Here is a 16506-nt window from a genome sequence, read left to right as displayed (position 1 = left end):
TTACAAATCATCCATTAGGTCTAATCCTTTGGCTTATATGTCCTTTCTATCTTCTTCAATATCTATTAAATAACAGCATTATATAATTATTTCTTTTGCTATATATTGTTTCAACTTTATTTTTCTCATCCTCAACCCTCTCAAGTAAGGAAACATAAATAAAGTTAATTCTAATTTGGCTATTCTTCTACTTGCCTCTTTGCATGGGAGAGATTTGTTTGCCCTGGAGATGTGGTCTTATTAGGCCATCTAGAATCACCTTCAACTCACAGTCTTCCTGCCTCATCCTTCCGAGTGCCAGGGCTGCAGTCATTTACCACCACATCCAGCTAGATAGACCTCTTAATCAAAACTTCCAGCTGGGTCAGAGGCTCCAGTACTCATCTTCATCAGAGGACAGCTTAGTGGTTCCAACTCTACACCCAGTTGAATCGACAGCTAGCCATCCTTTCTTCTGTTCTAGCTTTGTGATGCTGGGCTCACAGCTGAGTTTGACTTATTCCTGAGCTCTACCTATTATGTAAGTTGGCGGCCATACATCCAAGTTCTTTTCATATTCCCATATTCCCAAGTCTTGATTGGGATGCTGCACCTAGCTCCCCAGATCTCATAGGACAAGGGGCTACTTCCTTCCAGCAGAGTGGGAGGGATGATTGCTCCTGATTCCAACTGGGATTGGTAGCAGGATGTTATCGATTCTCATTCTCTGCAGAAAGCAGGTTGTCAGTCCAGTGGCAGCCCTTCTCCCTCGTCCATTGTCTAGTTCTAGTTCTCAGGACATTTACTGAGATTTCTCAACCCCCTGAGGCTAATCCATTTGTTCCAGGTCATATCACAAGGCATCACAATGTTGATTTGTATGTGCTCTTCTAGTCATGTTTTTTCCTTTGAATTAGTAACCTGCATGGGCGAGGTGCGCATACACACACACACACACACACACACACACACAGAGAGAGAGAGAGAGAGAGAGAGAGAGAGAGAGAGAGAGAGAGAGAAGTTCATCATATTATTTCATCTAAGGTCTGAGTAAAACAAACAACTCAAAGCATTTTCCTTTTTACCCAGTAAAACTAGCCATTTTTTCCCCACAGAAAACTTTACCCATGTGCTGTTAAGATCAGACAAGACAGACTGGCCGTTTTTGTGAAGGTGACAGATTTGAGGTGTAGGTAAGAGTCTGAGAAGTGAGGTAATAGAGAGAGTAATTTGATGAGTGTTACATTCCAAATCCTTAATGTTTTTCCGAGGTGTTAACTGAGACAGCAGGTACTTTAGAAACAAATTACTTTTGTAAGATTCCCCCTTTACCAATGACATTTGGAAATGTATCTGCCATTTATCTGTCAGGGAACATGTAGTCCCAATAAGGCCAATTGGCCACCTTGATTCATTTCTGTTACAGTAACAGTGATTTAAAATAACTGTTCAGAATTGGCCATACACTACATTCTTTCATAAAGTCAATTGAGTACAAGTTAGCCATAAGAAGGGTATAGTCTACTGCACTATTGAAAATGGTGTTATAGAAAAAACTGCCAGCTAGTAGACCACAGAAGAATTATTTCCATCTTTTTATTCCTAACTTACAGAGCTTGAGACAAAGATCAGAAATTTTTATTTGTTTAGGGCAGTCCTTTTTTTTTTTTGAACATGGATTCAAAAGAAATGAAATGTATATTGTTTAAGTTTCTTAACTTTTAGCAAATTTGGGTCTAGAACCCAATTCTCCTGCTCTCCTGCTTTGAGCCCCAGAGATCTTCTGCTTTTATCTGTGTGTTCTCTGGTTTCATCTCAGGAGAATGAAGGAAACTTTCCAGAAGATGAGAATCATTGTCGACTCTGGTTACACATCAAAATTACCGAGGCATTTTTGGGAAAAAAATACATCTGAGTCCTATACTTACTGATTTTCATCTCAAATTCTCTCAGGTGAACTACGTGCAAGGCTAGTATTCTTTTTTCTTTTGGGTATGGAACTTTATTGTACATAAAAGAATATTGCCGATAATGAATGGAGATGACTCAGGACGTAATGGGGCTGCTTGGAACATGGCTAACTCTTTGGAAAATGAACAGGTTTAAATCACCGGGAGCCTTATGCCACTCTGACTGATTGGTCAGTCAAACAGAAGGACTTGTGCCAAACACCAGAGGGCATTTGGGCGTCAAGTGACTGCCCTGTGAGTCCACATGCCTCACCTATTGGATTTAGGGCTTCAAGGATGGCACATCAGAAACAAGCAAAGGGGCTTCCCAAGGTGGTCCAGGCTGGTCTGGAGTCATGGCAACCCCACTGTGCGCAAGACATCTCATCAGAGGATTTCCACACTATACATGACTTCTGAGCCACCACAATTCAGTGAAATACAAAAGATTAAGTCACAGGCTGTGGGAAGAGAAGGCAGCAGGAGAAGAGAAGGCACCTTCCAATCCTCGTTGTTCCGTGGGGGAGGATGGGGAAGGTTAGACCTAGCCTCTCCTCTCAGCGTACAATGAAGTACTTTGATTGATATTAAATTGCAATAGATTAAAAAGCAAACACTGCTGTACGCTGGGGCGGGGGTAGTGGAGAAAGAACGAGTCCTTGAAGCAGGAAGAGACAGCTGGGGAAGGGTCTGCAGCCGTCCTGCTGGTCACTGGCACTGTTCTTAGTTTGGGTGGCCACAGGAAGGTCCGCGCTTTCTCCTCCATTCCCTTTGTATTTGCCGGAAAGTTTCACCATCCTGACTTTTCTCCAAGTTTTTCTGCCGTCCCCATTCTTGTTGGGCTTTTTCCCGTGTCTCGGCCTCCCCTCCTCCTTGTCATTTTCCTTTCGTGCATTTCTTTGGCTTCTCTCTCTCTCTTTCCTTTTAATTTCCAGCTCAGCAAACAGTTCCATGGTCTGTAGCCTGCCTGTTGGAACAGTGCGGGATCATCTTCCTCTACACTTGTAGACTTCCCTTCCTTCCTTCCTTCCTTCCTTCCTTCCTTCCTTCCTTCCTTCCTTCCTTCCTTCCTTCCTTCCTTCGTTTTCCCTGCTCTTTAACAGTGTGTGCCACGTTTTCTTTTTCTGCCTCAATCACATCCTGATTTAGTAGCAACTTCTAAGCTTTGTCTGCGGCTTCAAAAGCCTCCTGTGCTCTGTCAACACTGCCTCCATTTTTGTCCAGATGAACCAACATTTTTGTCAGGATGCAGCTGCCGAAACCTCTTTTTTTTTTTTTATTTCATCATCTGTCATCTGTTCTTCTATCTGAAGAACCTCAGATGGCTTCAGATTAAAGCCAGAGGAATCAGGACGAGTCAATCACTTCGTCTGATTTGTGGACGTGGCAACTGAATCTCTCTTCTCCATTTGTTTCACCTTGCTGTGGTCAGAAGGTCCTAAATCCTCCTCTGTGCTGCCTCTGCCCCTGCCCAAAGCTATGCTTTTTCCTGGAGCCACCATTTCCCTGGCCAGCCACCATGGGACCTCAAGGCTAGTATTCTTAAAAGCTGCTTCTCACACGATGGCAATTTGTGGCTGGAGTTAAAAAGCCTCTGATATTACTGGTAATTCCGATAGTCTGTGCGTCTCTTTTTTCAGTTCTTAAATCTTGCTGGCAGAGACTACAGTCATTCTTAGTGAACTTTACACTCTTACATTCCCCAATGAATATTTAAAAATATTTTTTTTTAAATTTTTTTTTTGGGGGGGACAAGATATTTCCATGTAGTACTGGCTGTTCTAGAACTCTCTATGTTGACCAGGCTGGCTTCAAACTCTCAGAGATCCACCTGCTTCTGCCTCCTGAGTTTTGAGATTAAAGGAATATGTCACAATGCTCAGTCACTCATTATATTTAAAGTTTTAACTACTTCAAAAGTAAAGTGAATAAAAGTTTGCAAAATCATCTGTGGGTGCTGGTGTGACTCCTCGGTCAGCAAAATGCTTTCCTAGCAAGAGTGAAAATGTGAGAGTTCAGTCCCTTCAGTTCAATCCCATATTTTGAAAAAGGTCAAGTGTGGAGCATGTGCATGTCACGGAAGCACTGGGGAGGTGGACAGAGGTGGCTCCCTAGGGCTCAGTGACTAACCTAGCCTACTTGACAAACTTAGGTCAACAGGAGGTGAGTGGTGCCTGAAGGATGAGAATGGGGGGTGGACTTCTGGCTTCCACATGCACTGGAATGCACACGCGTGCACACACACACACACACACACACACACACACACACACTCACTAAATCTATGACTCTACCATCCAGCATTAAGGAACGATTCCGCATCCTTCTTTAGTGTTACCCACTGAAATGAAACTCCAGATGAAGTTGAAACACACCTTTGGGGCTCCTGTTTGGTTTCAGGGTTTTCTCTGTTCTGATGAAAGGACACAGACAGTCATTTCCCTGTGTTCCACACCACTGTCCCTTTGTAAGAACCCAGAGACTAGACTTATTTAAGATGATGAAAATGGCTTTGAGCTACAAGGATCTCTAGGTCTTTGCAGTGAAGGATGCTGCCACTGTGAGACTGAGCACACCAGCTGGCTGAGGAGTGTAGACATCCCCTCCACATTTCAGTAGGAGAAAAGTGGCTTAGTGAGAAGTTGGAGGAGGTCAGCTTTCACGCTCACAAAATGACTTGGGAATCACAGACCACAGACATGCATGTAGGAATGCAAAAATCCAAGGGCTGAAGCTATGTGGAACTGTTATTTTTCTTGGCTAAGACCGATCATTTTCTTCTTTCTCCCCTAAATTGGGGTTTTAAAATGTTGTTGCTACCACTTATTTCTCTTGGCATGTCCAATGACTGAGTTTCTTTGTTCCCACTGCCTTTTCCGTGGACCCTCTTCAGCTCCCTCTCTTGAGTAAATAATCTAGCTTTTCTGTGGCTTGTGGGGCAGCTTAGCACTCCCTCCCTGGATAATTTTCCCCTTAGGCTCTGGGGTTCTGCCGACCATGCTCTTAGCGCACGTGCGTTCCTTCTTTCGTCTCTGAAATGAAGAGTGTTTGGTTTTCATTCTCCTGCAGTGGACAACTATCTTTTCCCTGTCTGCTCCCCTAAGCATCTCAAGCTGGACTTCTGTTCTGATTTCACACTCTGTCCCTTGGCAGCCAGCTCGGGGCTCTGCCAAATGTACCAATTCCCTCCACTACCCCTGGTGTGGGGTATGTCTCTGCTGAAGCATGAAGTACCATGTTTTTGTTTTTGTTGTTATGAAGAAACATATGAATAAACAATCCCAAATGACAACAGCCAAAGATCTCAGTTTTTATTCTACTTAATTTTTTTTTTTTATCATTGTGGCCCTTTACCACCCCAAATCCACGTGGTTACCAGTAATTTCTTCCATCTAAGTTTCTCTGTTCGTTGCTTGCCGCATACTCCACAGCTGTCGAATCAATTGTTTTTTGAGGTGGGGAGGAAGAACAGGTCTGGAGAGACTGATTGTTCTTCTACAAAGATGTATGTCTTTTTTATAGGTTAAGATCAAATACAATGAAACACACGAAGAAGAGGAAGGGGACCATGGGTGTCCCCGCTCCCCCTACTTGAGAAACTGTGACCTGGAAAACACAGGGACAGCCAAACTATTCTGAGGAGTGGTCTGCTTTCTTTTCAAAGCCTTCTGAGTTTTAACATTAGAGCTTCTCCCTGTGATTTGTAGTCTGGAGGTCGTGGCTGTGTATTGAACGGGGGAGGCAGCAAACCCGCTTTGTAGGGGAAGGGGCATCTGTTTTCCTAATGGCTAAGAAGTGCTCACTACCTAGGAGGTGAGGGGAGAGCAGAGCTCCACCCACCCAGGCAGCTTCTCCCCATCTGCAAGGGCAAGATAGCTTTTAGCTAATGGGATCAGATTATGAGTGGAGTCCCCGGATCTTCCCATGTGTGTCTGTTTCACCATCAGTCCTGAAACCTAACCCAGGATGCTAAATTGGGTTTATGCTTAATGAGCCTGGCTGCATCATGGGCTCCAGCGGAGGGACGTGGTGGCTGGGATTGGGGATCATGGCCATATTGCTTTATGCTCTTCAATCTTACTTTAAATTCCAACTTTCAAAATAGCTTACAAATGCCATATAGTCATTAATGTTGTTTTCCTTTTAAAAATTTCCATTGCATACTAATGAGCAGCTTAATGCTACCAGAAGCCATGTCTCCACGCGAGTTGAAGTTTGCCATATGCTGAACTTCTGTTTCACACGAGTTCTAAGTCTGCAGAATGCAAAGTGGCCACAAATATCCAAGTGCAGAGTTGGGTCCCATATACAAGTATGTGAGTGAAGAATTTGGCTCATGCATATACTCTTGGAAAAAATTTTCCCATAGTTTTCTTTTCTCTAAGGTATTGAATGGGCCAATACGTGTCCTCATGTTTCAAACATTTCAGCCCCCTTGAAACATTCTGATTGCTCCTCGCACTGACTAGAATTGCACAACACTGTGTTCCAAATGCTATCTTTTTCGCTGGCTTTGTATAATTCCAGGACAAATTCTCTGCTTTATCCACCATGCCCTCATGTATACAGCTTCTATTTTCACTCGGCCTCTTCTTTTGTTTTCCTTCTACCATTTCGCCCAACATGTTTTGAATTTGCATTGTTGTTTATATTTGAGACAATCATACTTGAAACCAACAATACTTATTTTATTTAAAAAATATTTGTCTTGATGCAATTCCCAAGTTTGGGACCTGGCACATCACACTCAATAGAAAGAATGCAAGCCTTGGGATGAGGCAAGAAACCCCTGACACAGTCAGGAGAGGCAATGTGTTGTTATCCCGTGGAATCACTATTTCTGTTTTATTATCTTCTACACTTGACAGTAACAGAAATATAAGTATAGAGTTCCAGCAGTGAATGCTAAACACTCTTATGTAAATGAGGGTATCTGAAAAAGGATGTGGGTGCTGTTGGCCTGTGATGATTTCATTTCATCTCATTTAACACAATCATCATATAAGATGCCATCTCAGGCTTCGAAGATGACAGACATGTGTGAGTATTCTAAAGTACAATACTAGTTATTTGTTGGTAAATTACTAGAGTGCTTTACTTAGAAAATTGGAAGATCTAGACTCTAGGCCTATCCTGTAAGCATCAAAGGAATCATATCCGATTGAAGAATTGAGATGTTCAGTAAGCTTGGCTTCATCTTGCTGACAAAGTACAATCAGGCGAGCTAAGTTTCTCTGGGGCAGCTTGGCTTTCTGGGGGAAATCCAGTTTTATGATTCTGCTTTCGGCTGAGATTCTCTGGAAGTGTCATTAATTTATGACATGAAGACAGAAAGCCTATTAATTCATCTACTTCAATTAGCTTCTGCTTCTAGCTTATTCCTCCTTGTCCCAGATGCTTAAAACCAGTTTTCTTAACTTCAGAGCATCAGTCTTGGAGGTTCTAACTTCACAGCCCTGAATCCTTGAATACCTATTAGGAAAGCACATCTCTATCACTATGGCTCTGTCCACTGCAGGCTCTGTACCTGGCATTTACTGCCAGTAAACCAGTTTTTTTTCTGTCCTGACTCAGCAGCTAGGTTTCTGAAACAGATCAATCCTCCATTCTCTACCCTGTTCTGATAGGTTCGTAATTGGAGTTTTACTCTGGCTCTTTGCTTATCATGGGTTACCACAAGGCAAATCTGAAACAAAAATGTGGGTAGTGAGTTAATTAGGAAGATGATTTCAGGAAGATGGAACAGAAATTGCAAAGGGAGTCAGGGAGGGAGGCACGTTAATGATAGATGTGGGAAATGGATTCAGTGTCTGGAGGACCCTCTGAAAAGCTATGAAGAAAACGCTTAGGAGGTGTGAAGGCAGGAATATTTCTTTATCTACAAAGTATCTCTTATGCTTTGAGTTTTGCCCCTAACTAGACACTAACTCTAGATTTTATTTTTTTACATTTATTTATCTATTTGTGTGTGTGTGTGTGTGTGTGTGTGTGTGTGTGTGTGTGTGTACATACACATGTCACACACATGTGTGGACATCAGAGAACAACCTGTGGAAGTTGGTCTTCTTCTACTATGTGGGTTCAAGATGTCAGGATGAAGTAGCAGGTGCCTTCACCTAGCAAGCCATATCAATAGTTCTAGGTGCTAACTCTGGACTATTTGGCCTCTCTTTTGCATTTGCCTGTGATTGATCAAAACTCCAAGACAGTCTGGGTGGTGGTGCAGCATGCATTTAATTCCAGCAGTTGTAGGGCAGAGGCAGTGGACCCCTGAGTTCAACGCCAGCCTGGTCTACAGAGCAAGTTCTAAGGCAGCCAGGGCTACTCAGAGAAACCCTGTCTTGAAAAACTAAAAATAAAACAAAAGAACCACAAAACCAAAACAACAACAACAACAACAACAAACCCCAACCAACAACCAAATGAACAAAAAACCAAAAAGCAAAACAACAACGTCAAAAAGTCTCCAAGACAGAAATAAAATAAAAAAAATCAAGAGCCTACGGTAAGAAACTCCAAGCAAGTTCAGGAAGTGCATACCATGCTGTAGGGTGGACCATGTCTGGTACAACACGTCTGTTGGTTTCATTACACCACTTATAAACAAAAATTTATTTTACTTAAAAAAGTTATGTGACTGTGGGCATATACACATGAATACAGAGAAGCTCATGGAGACCAGAAGAGGTTGTTGAGTCTCCTGGAACTGGAGTAACTGGTGGCATGAGCTTCCGAACATGGGAGTTGGGAAACTCACTCAGGTGCTCCCCAAGAGCCTCACAGGCTTTTAGCCACTGAGTCATCTTTCCAGCCTGCATTACACTAATTTTTTAACAATCAGATTTAAAAGACCCAATTAGATGCGCCTATGGCCTGGAGTTAGAAAATGTTCCTGATGGAGAATTTACTTTCAGGAGGGCCTGTCTTTCTGGATTTCTCTTGTCCACCAGAGGCTACATCTGGGCTTCCTGCAAGGGTATTAAGTAGCCATTTCCACCAGGACTGAGAGCCAAGTAGTGTAGGAGACACTGAAAAGAAAACCAGGGAGCCTGGGTGTGGATCATGAAATGTGTGGCTGAGCAGGGACCTACTGAAGTTCAAGCTTTCTAAATAGTTTTGTAATTTGGCTCTGAGAATAACTTACGTTTTCCAAGCATGTATTCTGCATGTCTTGAATGGCCTCACTATGGATGATAGGACATGGCTACTATATTGTGATCTGTACCCCTTCTTACCGATGTTTGCCAACCACTTTTGATGCTTTTGTCTGTGTCTTGGGCACAAAGAGTTCATCGACTAGACTTGACGTTCAACGGAGCTAGGCTCACACAAGTGGAGCAGAGCCAAACAAAGAGCTTATCGACTGTTTCTAATTCTGAGCTGGGGGAAGTATGGGTAATCTAAATGAAACTCACATATGCATCATTTATTTGTAGATATGGTTGTGTAGGAGATTTGTAATGAGTTGTATATGCTTAATTTGAATGCTTGGTAAATTTTGGTTATACGCTTATACATATGGTATGTGCATTAAACCATTCTCAGAGCTGCCTTTGGTTTTAAAGTCTCAGTTTAAGATCCTGCTACACATCTGGCTGTTCCTTTGTTCCTAGGCAGTGACTAATTCTGATCAGATCTCTCCTTACACCTCCAACCTTGCAAGGAGAGAGAAGAGAGATTCCAGAATTAAGATCCCAACATTGATGTTTCTATATAGGAAGAAACAATCATTCACTAGGTCACAGGATCTTAGCATTTTGTGCTGAAAACGGACTTTTAAAGAAAGTTAAATAATTTTTAAAGAAACTAGGAAATAGCAGCTTATGGAGGAACCGTGCTTTACCGAAGGTCATGAGGATAATGGCTGATTTTTAACTTGGAGAGCGTCTTGGTGATACAATCACATTGCTGATAACGAACTGTCGTGCTTTTGATTAATGCTGGTGTCTGGCATTGTGTAAAGTTAAGACCCTTTTATAGATTCCTTTCAACACAGTGGAAGCTACTGCAACCATAAATTTCCTCAGCGGCAGCAGCTGCTGCGCAAGACAGTAGTAAAAACTCTAGCACTGTCCTCTCCTTTTCTCTGAAGATTTTAGTGTGTTTGGAACTTTTACACTACTCTTTATAAACTCAAGTGGGACCGGACGGCAGCATCCTTCTCCAGACATCAGCCAAGAGAGGAGGCTTGGTGGATGCTGGAAGAAAGCAAAGAGTCGGACTGCTGTCTATGCTAGCCAGATGAAGCTGAGGAAGAATGATCACGTTGGCAGTTGGCAAAGGAAATCTGAGGCTAAAAGTCACGGTAAACACTCTCTCTTTGTTTCACCCCCGAAGAGTGCCAACACATTTTTAATTCTCAACAGACACATTATACCTAGAGCTAAACAAGGTACAGATTTATCTCTCTGGGAATAAGTATGCATCCACTCTGCTACAGCTCCGAAAGGGATTGAATCATTTATTCCATGGTCAGTAATAAACAAAAACACACAAAGAGGAAATTGTTCCTTTCGTATACTGTAGACCCTCTGACTGTCTGCTTTTGTTTAATAACTATCAGTGTTGATAGCTATCAGTGTTTTCTGACTTCTTGTCAAGAAAAAAAAAAAAAAAACCAAACCCACTTCACTGTACTTAGAAATTATCTAAACAAAGGCAGCACACTTCTTTGATGCAATGGTGGTGTTCTTTAGAAATGGATTCTTTGAGGGGTCAGAGCTGCTGTTTTCCTTTGTCACATTCTAAAGCCTGAATGAAGTATTTAAAACACAGCAAGCTAATGGCAAACACCATATTCTCTGAAGTAAGCAGGGCAAACAGAGGACCGCCAATGAAGGTACAAAAATATGGTGATAACCATATTTCAAGACAGAGGGATAAAATAAATGTGGACCTATAATGAATGATTTAATCTAATTCATCATTAAGACCCTTGGAATCACCAAGAGTTAAAGGCACTTGCCACCAGGAGACTGAAGTCTGAGAAAATGTCATTTGCCTTTGATTGCAATTGGAGATAATTGAGTGGATATTACTGAATAAAATGTGTTGAGTGGCAGTCTATTAACTCTGCTGGATGAATATCACATTATTACAAATATAATTTCTGATTTTTCTTGCATGAAGCGTATTAGTGACAAAAATGAGGTGACTAGCAAGATGGCTTAGCGGGAGAAGTCAGTTGTGGCCAAGCCTGATGACCCTAGTTCAATCCCTGGGTGTCTCTCCTTACATGGAAAAAGGGAAGAACTGACTTGGGCAAGTTTGCTGCCCAGAAACTGATAAATGGATAAAGAATGGATGACAACAATAACAAAAAGTTCTGGTGGATTCCACTAGGGTGCCTGTAGACAACGAAGTGTGGTAGACACTTCAAAAGGGAAGAAGGATGTCAGAAGGCTTTCGCCGAAAATCAGTGGTTCTTGGTTCTCAACCTTTCTAATGCTGTGACCTTTAATACAGTCCCTCATGCTGGGGTCACCCACAACCATAAATTATTTTCATTGCCACTTAATAACTGTAATTTTGCTACTGTTATGAATTGTAATGTAAATGTCTGATATGTAACCCCTAAGGGGTCACGACTCACAGGTTCAGAACCGCTGCTATAAAGAGCTGTGCAGGTTTGAGAAAATAGGTGTGTTTAACCTATCTTAACAATAATACTATATATACATTTATTGAAATAGCATGTATTGTCCCATAAGTGTATACTAATTCCTGTTTTTATATGTCAGTTAAGAAATTCAATTTGCATTTTTAAACAGGTCGAAAACAGTCTCCATCCCTGGGCCAGGGGCTTCTGATGTGAAGATTTCATGAAGCAATGCTTCCCTATACTTCTTTTAGGATTTATGTTAATAGTAACTGTTAGGTATGTGGACCTAAATAATATTTACACTAAATACTTCTCCCTTTGATGAAGGTTAGTCATGGGATATGTTAAGGTCATCTAGTGTAAATATGTTTGACTTTCCCCATGTAACTTGAACTTGAATAAGTGTTTCCAGTGTAAAAGGCTAAGAGTTGGTGAAGAATTTTGTTATTGCTTCTTTTGGGACACTTAGCATTCATGGTGTGGAATGAAGGACTTCATAGATGAAGGCATTTTTTTTTCTCCAGAAATTAAGAGATTTGTCTAAAGTAATATATCTGTTGATGGAAATTCAAGTTTACCATTATATTTCCTCTTTTATGCAGAGAACCAAGCTGTTCCCTCTCACCGACTTACTGTGTAAGAAAGCGTTTTTCTTTTCTTGTTTCTTTTTTTTTGGTTAATCACAGTAATTAACACAGCATGTTTGAAAAGACTGACTTAACTGTGTTTTCCAGATTACAGGGGAAATGATTACTGTAAGACTTCTATTTTCATTTGTAAACTTTCAAAATCATTCCTTTGCTTGTTTCTCAGGACACCTGTATGAGAATGGCACACTGAGACATCAAAAGCCTAAACAGATGAAAACTCTTCTTTGGACATTCTGTTTCCATAGTTGATATGATGCGGAATAATCATGCACAAAAAGGGAAATAATGACATTTTTGGGGAAGGCTTAAAAAGCCCCTAGAGAAAAAAGAAAAAGAGGGTGGAAAAGACTCCATGGGAAATAATCACTCCTCAAAAACTATAGGATAGTTAAAAAATTGTCAAAATTCTGCTTTTAAAAGCTATTCTAGAAATAACTTTCTTGCTTTAATCCTTTTACTTCACAATTTTTCTTTTGTGGCACCTCCCCTGCCCCCACCTTTTGGTGGCTTTTCCTCGGGAGCATCCTTATAGTAGTGTGACTAGTTACTCAACAGTCTCCCGGGGGCACAAGGCCTCCAAGCGAGAGTACTTATTTTTAGGAAATGGATCTGGGTGGAAGGAGGAGAAGGGGGGGGAGAGAGAGAGAGAGAGAGAGAGAGAGAGAGAGAGAGAGAGAGAGAACAAGAGCTCTTATGGACATGATCTACTGACCTCAGTACCCTCCACTACTTCTTAAAGTTTCTCAATAGCAACAAGCTGGGTTCCAAGGCTTTAACATGTGGGCCTCTTGAAGACAAATTGCCTCTATAGAATCATCACATCATGGTGTTCTTGGTATTCTGTGAATCAGGAGGACTGCATTGTTTTATTTAGATGTCTGACACTTCATCTGCAAAGACATGAAAGTTAGTGATGACCGAAGCCTGGGAAGATCATTTACTTACATGCATGAGAATTGATGCTAGTGATTTATTGCATAAACGACTTACCTGTATCCGTTCCATGTAGCTGTTTGGGCTTCCTATAGTGTGGTGGGTGGTTCCCATGAGCAGGAGTCTTGGAACTGTCAGGTAAAGCCTGCACTGCCTTTTATAACCTAGTAAAAGACATCACACAATGCCACCTCTGCCATCTCACAAATTCAAGGAAAGGGAATGGAGACCCACCTCCACAGGAGGCATGTCAAAGAAGAGTATGTGGATGAGAGACATTCTTGTGGTCATCCTTGCAACATATAATCAGATGTGGTTTCCCCCTCAGCCAGGCTCTGCACATATGGTAGAAAGGATGGTTGGCAGAAGCTCCGGGCAGACCTGATACTTGTTTCTTGGCTTCTCAGAAAGAGAGAACTCCCCCTCCTGGTACACTGTCGATCCCAAGGAAGGAACTGTGGTTGGCCAGCCTGGGTCATATGTTTACCCAATTGCAGATGATAACAAAGCTGTGTTAGGCCGGGGATAGTCAGCTCCAAAGTGGAAACCCATCTCTTTGATACCAAAAGAATAAAGGGGATCCTAGCAAAGAGAGACAACCAGTGTTCCAGGTGGCTCCTTTGATCACTAAATGCTATACAGTCTCCCCCCATTTATCCAAACCAACCCACGGACCACCAGGATCCTATATTTTCTCTGTGATAATGCTTATGTGACCACAAATGGTCCCTTCTCCATCTTATCTGCTCTTCTAGCATTTATGTTTTGTACATTCAAGCCTATATCTTATATCACATTGTCATTCTAAGTGAGTATTCTCCATATGTGGTATCTGGACCAGTGGCATTAACATTTCCCACAGACTTGATAGATTTGTGACTTCTTAGACATCCTTTCCAGCCCTACTGTATCAGAAATGGTCGGGGTGAGACCCAGCACTCCATCTCTGAATAAACCTGCTGATGGTCTGAAGCAAGTTGAAAACCAAGTAACACCGTTTCAGAGATGCTTTCAAGTGTTGATAGGCTATTGAATAGCATAGAGCACCTATCATTGTAGTAGTTAATTTTCTTGTTGTTGTCGCCAAATACTGGACAAGAAGAAACTTAAGGGAAAAGGATTTGTTTTGGTTCACGATTTGAGGGTACAGTCCATTATGGCAGGGATGGTACAGTGACGAGAGTGTGAGCCTGCTTGCTCACAGCTTTGGAGACTAGGGAGTGAAAGAGATGAATCCTGGTGCTCATCAGGCTTTCCTGTTTAACTCAGTCTCTTTCCTACCCTTAGCCCATGGAGCAGTGCTACCCAGGTTTAGGGCGGGTCTTACCTCTTCAGGTAAGCCTCCTTGGAAGTGCCTTCAAAGACACTCAGAGGTCCATCTCCTAAATCCAGTCACATGGACAATGGAAATAAATGAACATTCCCTTGTCCCCCAGGATGTTGAATGAGTTGTTTGGACTGCATGTGCGCCAATCATTTGTTTCACCAAATGTGAACACTTTGCCAGGAAGAAGAGACCTCGTCGTTGTCCACCCAGTTGGAGAAGGAGCAGGGTGTGTCAAAAAGAGGGTGCTGAGGACGGTACAAGCGGAACCTGCTGAAGGTTACTCTTTGAGCAATGACTGTAATCTCAGCAGCCAGGGCTCCCAGGAACCACCAGGATGCTGAAAATCGTGGAAAGAATGGCTGCTTCTCCTTGCATTTGCATTTTCTTTTCATCATGTTGACATGAATGCAATATGACAAAGGGACAACGTAGTCCAAATTGCCTGAGATGGTTCCCCCGGTGCAGCCCAGCCTCTGCGCCTGCACCACGCAGAGACACATGGGTACAAAAGCCCATATGGCCACATTATCTCCTCAGTTACACATGTACAAGTCCTAATGACTTCAATGGGAGTTGCCCATAATAACCAAGGGGAGGGATTTGCCCCATGCAATTGGAATTGAACCGAAGCCCAATTTGTAATACTTTAGTTGAAAACCAGCAGTGATTATAAGACTCAGGGTGTGATTAAAGCTTCACCTTCGAAGTCTGCTGCCCAGAAACAAAAAATCATTATGTATTTTTTTCAAGTTGTAGTAAGGAATGAATTGTTAAAACTTCCAGCCTAAGAAAAGAATTAAAGTATTGGGGGAAATTGGATATTCAGGGTGGCTGTTTTTCATTACTCTGCAGCTAATGAAAAAAGTGAGACTTCAAATAGCATTCTGCTTTCATTGTTTCTGTTTCCCTAAAAGGACCTTCATCACATTTTCTGAAATCATATCTACAACCTTCTCCTGAAGTCCAGCTAATCCTAGGAAATAACATTTCATGAATTTCTAATTTTTTGATTTTTCAATTATTACTTTAAAATTTCCATTACCATTTGTATGACAAACTGCCTCAACACAGACCCCCCCCAAAAAAAACAGCCATTTATTTTTTGTATGGCCTTGAGGGGGGTAAGGACTCATGGGGGTCTCATGGGACAGCTTGTCACTGCTAGATTGGTTTAGCTGGGGTAGCAGGGCTGTGGGATCTGCTTCAGCAGGGGTCTCTTCCCTCACTCTGATGCCCTTTTCCCTTTGCATGGTTTCTGTGTGCTTGAAGTTTCACACTGCATGCAAGTCTCAGAACAACCACCCTTCTTCCCCACCTGTCTTCCAAAAGGAAGAGGACATTGCCAAGCTAGTTAACTCTTCATCTATAATGGGAACCAAGTCACTCCCATTATGTCTACTAACTAAGCCGTTACAGAGCCTGCATGAATTCCAGGGAGGGAGCAAGATTCTGTTCAAGATGGTAGTTGGTAAGGTGCTGCATAAGGGGATGTATAGGAGATGAGAGACAAAGATTTAACTGTCTTTAGAAAACACCATCTGCTATGCCTGAACATGTCTGACATGTCCTTGTTTCCAAAGCCCTTCCAAACATAGATTAGACTTATGTGGTATATGGACCAAATAAGTAGGATTTATAATCATGGAAGTTGCCTCTCCAATTACCCAATGCTCAGCTGAGAGGGCCTGCTGAGGTTACTCAAGAGCACATAGCTAACTTGCCTTCCTTGGAATTGCTATAAAACAGATGGATACAAAGACATGGATCAGATCCTAGTGACCCCTCCCAGAAAGCAAATGTGAAGAACTGGGAGAATCGGTCAGAGGCAATAGATGTCATCTCAGAAAACAGATATGAAGAAAGGACTGGAAGACAGGAAGTGGGCAGTCAGGGTTGGATGTCCCTGGGAACCACTGAGGCTCAGTCATACTAGAGACTGATTTGCTTACAGCGTGCCTCAGAAATGTGCTGCCCAACAGAAGGGTGCCCAGTAGGTTCACCCATAACCGGGATCCCCTGTTGACTAATGGTAGTATCTGGCTATGCAGTCAACTTCTGGTCCAGTTG

At 42.2% G+C, this 16506-nt stretch overlaps 1 pseudogene; it reads right to left on the bottom strand.

The window, feature by feature from the left end:
* Nucleotides 1-2472: 2472 nt before the first annotated feature.
* LOC118573042 lies at nucleotides 2473-3430 on the bottom strand (annotated as a pseudogene).
* Between the last annotated feature and the right edge of the window lie 13076 nt (nucleotides 3431-16506).

The sequence above is a fragment of the Onychomys torridus genome, chromosome 23 (assembly GCF_903995425.1).
Source record: "Onychomys torridus chromosome 23, mOncTor1.1, whole genome shotgun sequence".
In the NCBI taxonomy this organism is placed as follows: Eukaryota; Metazoa; Chordata; class Mammalia; order Rodentia; family Cricetidae; genus Onychomys; species Onychomys torridus.
Note: the sequence above shows the minus strand (reverse complement) of the source record. Positions and strands in the feature narration are given on the sequence as shown.